Consider the following 6028-nt stretch of genomic DNA (forward strand, 5'->3'; position numbering starts at 1 on the left):
CTAACAGACAGGACTTCAACAGTGTAAACAGAGCGACAATCCAACAAGGAACAGAGAAACAGGAGGGTAGAAATACACATACCAATTAACAGAAAGACAGAGGACTGGACGAAACCAACGAGACAATAACAGGGAACAGGTGAGGAAGCAGAAACGGAGGGAAAACTAACAAGACAAGAAGCACAGACCAAATAAGGATGGGACGGAGACAAAGACAGGTGACCGGCAGGTAACACAAAGCACATGGGGAACCAGGCAAACACAACACACAGGACACTAAAGTTGCCACCAGGGTGGCACAAAATCATTCCATCCAGGCAGGATCTAGCCTGGCGGGCCATCCTATATCATTGAAATGTATAGTCTGGAATCGAACCATTCACCTCGCTTAATCCAAGGGGCGGGCAGAGAATTGTCTTTCAAACTGCCTAGGCATGCAATAGGCCAGCGCTACGACCATATCCGTATCCGGTCAGCAAAACGGCAAATACATCCTTCTTCGAAAGGAATGACTAAAAGGAATTATCCGGAGTAAAATGCACTTTAGATCGATTTACGGATGATTGGGGGTACATACGTTGAGTTGACATCAAAATCATGTAATTCGGATGTGTTTTGAGAAAGTTCGATTGTACCGTTTTTAGTCAAAACTCGTAGCCTGGAAGTGAGCAGGGCATATCAATTTAGCCGCTACAAAACACTATTTTTATACCTCTTCTACAGTTCCAAACAACATAACACTTACGTGGTAGTGAGTAGAGGGTCCCTAAAGCCAAACCCGGCATATCGAGGTCTTTATGTGGTCGGATAGAGAGTCCAGAATGAATTTCAACAAGCCAGTACCTTTCAGGAAATGTTGCCATCTTTGCTGCCATCTTCAGGGGAAAGTCCGTGGGGTCGATTGCTGAGTGTGTTATAACACGCTCTGGAAATTCACAACCGTAAATTCCGTTTTTTTTTTTTTTTTAAAACATAGTCCAGATTTCTTTCAAAATTGAAATGAAGTTGTATGGACTGGACTATGTTTTTTTTTTTTTTAAACGGCGACGAAATTGTGAATTTCCAGAGCGTGTTCAAATAAATCCCCCCCTGATTTCCCCCATAAATAACAAACACATAGTATTATGCTGTAGCAACACTTCATAAACTGAACCCAAACATTTAGATTTGGACCTATAGCCTAATCACAATAACACGGGGGTCCGGGGGTGTCTCTCTGGACGGCCTACCCCATGCATTAAACCACATGTCAATGCTTGACTTTAAATGAAAAATATAGGCTACTGAACATGGACATCGTCATAGATGACAGAAATTACGTTTTGTGCCAACATGTTGTAGAAATACAACCACAGCCTTTATTTGGTGCAAATCTTCTCCTTTACTTTGGTTATAGTCCACGATTCACATTAACTGTAGGCTATCACCACAAGTGTATACTAAACGTTTTTGCCCAAGTTTGTGTGCCGTCATCACATTTGGCAAAATTAGGCTACCAGTTGATACTTTTTACTTGCATCGACTCGCGATTGATTGTGCATCTAATGTAACGCTCGGTGGAGAGACTTCACTTTCCAAGTTTCACTTTCACTGTCGTTGTGAGCTAAAAGGTTAGGCCTACTATATGGGAAATTCCTTTTGAGTAGGATCAGCTCCAAAAATGAATGGGTTTTCATTAACCTGTGCTACACTTTTCCACCAAGTTGTGCGAAAATTGTAGGCTACCCATAGTTTTTTTGATGTTGACAGAACCACACTACATTAGCCTACATGGTGCAGTAAATGGAAGCTCTTGGTAGCGCATGCAACTAAAGTCTATAAAAAAAATTATGGAATAAAACTAGACCTCTCATTGCTGTTTACGGTTAAACTGCGATGATGTGAACACCAGCCAGCGGAGGGCACTTACACAACCTAGGCTACCATGCACTCGTAGGCTATATTTCCCCACAAACCTAGCGCGGCTGCTTGGACAAATCCACTTGAGGGGTGGGGCAGGGGGGCGCGATCGTAACACACACTGAACCTGTCAAGAAGCCAAAATGATTGACCTGTCACTCCCAAGCCAAATGGATGCAACTGCATTTATAGGTTAGGCCTAGGCCTACTAACCTGGCAATAGCCAGATGAATTTCGCTCCGCCTAGCTCCACTCATCCATCTGGAACCGATCCATTGAAGTGTTGCTTCAGAAGGCTGGGCCTAATCAAAAAATGCTTGCATATGATTGAATAAACCACTTGTCCGTCATCTATTGGCGTGCTACTTCAACCACTCACATCGGGCCAACCCGTGACGCTAATAACAGACTCACAGTCAGCTTCTACGCTATGTCACATCTATGAAACTCCCGCCCTGCGCCCTGATTGGCTAAACCATAAAGTTGGTTGGAGAAATCACTCTCAATGGAAGAGGTCCCAGATGGATGTGAGTGAAGCTGGCCGGAGCTAAGCGGAACGACATTCATCTGGCTAGGGTCAGGTTATAGGCCTACATGACGGGCCGCAAAAAGGCTAAATAACTTTAAAAAAAAAAAAAAAAAAAAAAAATCCCGGAGGTCACCGGCCCACATGTGGAACGGCCCACCGGGCATTTGCCCAGTTGTACAGATTACCTTTCCGAGCCTGGGTGGGTTATATGGTGAGGCCCATCGGGCGCTAGAGGGAACCTTATTGTAGCCTATTAAGATGCAGTAGCCTATTTGTACCAACAGCAGTAGGTCTACGTGTTGTAATTGTTTGGGAGCTTGTCGCTGTGTGTGCTTCGATTGCCTTCTAGACCTCACAGTTAACGTAAGCTTTAGCAAAGTCCTTTTAGGCAAGTCCCTCCACTCGGCGGCCATATACCAACGTTTTATGGGCACTCATCAGGCACAGTCTTTGAGTCGAACTGCGCGTGCACAAGGCTTCACGACACCAATCTTGCTCCAGCGGCGAGATCACAACACATGATTGGCACGATGTCTTCACAACACACTACAAGATTGGCTCAATGTATTCACATGTCGATGTTTTGCAGAGGAAGGGGTGGGATATGTGTAGACGACTGCCATATTGGCGTGACAAACTAGCCCCATGCATTTCTATGGAGTATTTTTTGAGTGCTGTGTCTCCACATTAGAAAGTCTCTGGCTTTAGTCAACAATCTAGGAGGTAGCCTAGTGGAAACCGGTCATTACAACAGAGCCCGAGTAGCCTATGTAGCCTAGTAGAATTTCCCCATTATGGGTCTCCAGCTGGCGGTTGACACCACAGGTGACTGCTACAAAGAGTAGAAGTCCGCTATAAACCATCCTGACCACCTAAAGGCTTTAATTAGCTGCCTACGGTTATCATCACATTACCAATATGAACTGTAATGTTACAGACAGCTAGGCCTAGTCCATGCCCAGTGTTGTAATGTAACGGAGTAGGCCTACAAATACTTCGCTACTGTACTTAAGTAGAAATTTCACGTATCTGTACTTTACTTCGCTATTTAAATTTATGCCAACTTTCACTTTTACTCCACTACATTTCCTAGATAAAAATGTATACTTTTACTCCGTTATATTTCCACTAAGCATCTTCGTTACTCGTTACTAAAACATAAAATTAGAAGAAATGTGTGCGACTGCAATAAGGGAGGTTTGGCGAATCACTGCTCCTAGATTGCATTACCCACGCTCCGACACGCTGCGCGCTCTATTTCAGCGCTTGTTTGTTGCTAAAGGAGGAGGACGACAACTGAAATCGCCATGGAAGCACCTACTGGAGGACCTCCCATTATCATAGATGACCACCCAGACGATAGTGGTGAACTAAATGAACAGGGTAGTGGTGAAGATAACGTCATACACCCGTGGCCGAATTGGCAAGAAATGTTTCTGTACATTGGAAGCTTTCTGTGAAGCTGAACACTCCGCTACCTGCCTCAGCGGCCTGTGAAAGTCTATTTAGCATCTCAGGACTTGTCTTCAGTCCAAGAAGAGTAAGACTGAATCAGGCCCGGGGTGGACAATCGGGAGAATTCCCGGTGGGCCGCTTCACTTTTGGGCCGGTCGAGGAAAAAAATATTGACATTTGTCATATTAGTCTATCTTTTCTTAAAGTAAGACACGAATGCAATGCCTCTGCATGGGTTGTAGCCTATGTGAGGGAGTTCTCCCCTCCCAAAAAGAGTTGGTTGGGTCCATATAGCCCGTCTTTTCAAAAAGGTTTTCTCAGATATGGATAGCCGAGCCTGTCCTACAGTAAACACAAGCGTCAGGAAGGATGGAAAGAGGCCAGGAGAGACTGAGCAGCAGATCAACCAGTCGACCACTGAAAATGATGAGCCCGAAATTAGTGATGAGGAGGCCATGACTACAGGGACAAGTAGAGAGGATAAATTAAAGTTATTTAATGTAAGAAAGAGCAATTACTCTACATGATAAGCCTATATGCCTTGTTTGCTCAGAAGAGGGTGTAGTAAAGGAGTAGGCTAAATCACCAAACAACAATAGGCTATAGCCTACCCATGCAAAAAACATGTAGCCTAAACATTAGCTCAATATGCCTCTTTGTGGAAGCGTGAGATAAGCTACATTTCAAAGGCTTTCTTTCTTTCTTTCTGTTTTTGTGGAATAGTGGAATATTTTTTCGTTAACTTCTGAGTTGAAGTGAATTATTATAGCCTTTACTATACTATATAGCCTTTTTATTTTTACCTGACCATACAAAAGGGACATTTCTGTTTCTGTTTTTTTCTTTGATGTCAGCTCTAAAATATGCTGTTTGTTCTTTGAACTTAAGAGAATTGTGCCTGAAACGTCCTAGAAAAAAATGTGATTTTGATTTGATGAGTGAGATTAAGAAGATATGGGAACCCTGAATATGCTTTATGCTCTACTATAAGAAAGCCAAAATAAAGTTCACAATAAAAAGTTCAAAATAAAACCGCTTTCTTTTTTACTTTTTTACTTTTTTACTTCAAATACTTAAGTACATTAAATATCAGAAAATTACTTTTGATACTTAAGTACAGCAGATACTTTAAGACTTTTACTTAAGTAATATTCTAAAAGGTAACTTTCACTTCTACCAAAGTCTTTTTCTAGTACGATACTTGTACTTTTACTCAAGTATTGCTTTCTAGTACTTTATACAACACTGTCCATGCCAAGTACGAAGTTGCCACCACAGCACAGCGAGCGGTGAGAAAATGTCGGGAATTACTAAATGTGAGCACGCGAAATACATATTTCGCGAGCTCAATTTAGGCCTAACTGGGTCACGTTTTATTAATTCGAGGGCTCAATTAAAGGAAAACGTGCTCACAAATTATCACGACCAGAAAAAATATCACTTAAAGTGAGCTCTCCCGGGCTCCATAGGAAGTAAATAACTAAGTGGAAGACTTTGTTTTGTCGTTGCCTATGACTTCAAATAGGTGAGTGCAGATGCATGTAGAGACTTCATACTCTGCTTATCACACACGCGTTTTAGTAAAGCAAGCTTTAGTAAAGCAAGCTTTAGTGGGTCTCGCGTGCAGGGATACCCGCCCAATCGTCAAAATACCGAAAAAAAACAATAAGTTGATTCAAATCAAGTGAGGAAAAGTTCAGGTCGAAGTTGCATCACAGCGGGTCATGAGGAATTTGCTGAATGTGTCAAAAAATGTATGGGCTTGAAATCGCATACGATCGCTGACTGCTCCTTTAACTAATGTCACCATCATCCATCACCCTGAAAAATGTACAAAAAATGTAGTGGCTATAGGAGTCCACAGTCATATCCGTACAACTACTCTCAGTTGCAGCAAGGCAGAAAGAAGACAATGGTTCACAGTAGGAAACGGTGTGTGGGGAAAAGTTATTATGGTCACATTAGACCAACAAAAATACAACATTTTGGCTTAAGAAGCACATATCTGCCATAAGGTTGTTGCTTTTCAGAACCACTTCGCACATAGTATTATAATACAAGGATGTGGGGAAAGGTTTTTATATTGGCTAGTTCAAGTTCAATTTCAGTGACTGCTTATGACCAAGTAGCCTATTGCAGCTGTAT

This window comes from Alosa alosa, chromosome 12 (genome assembly GCF_017589495.1).
Source record: "Alosa alosa isolate M-15738 ecotype Scorff River chromosome 12, AALO_Geno_1.1, whole genome shotgun sequence".
Taxonomy (NCBI): Eukaryota; Metazoa; Chordata; class Actinopteri; order Clupeiformes; family Clupeidae; genus Alosa; species Alosa alosa.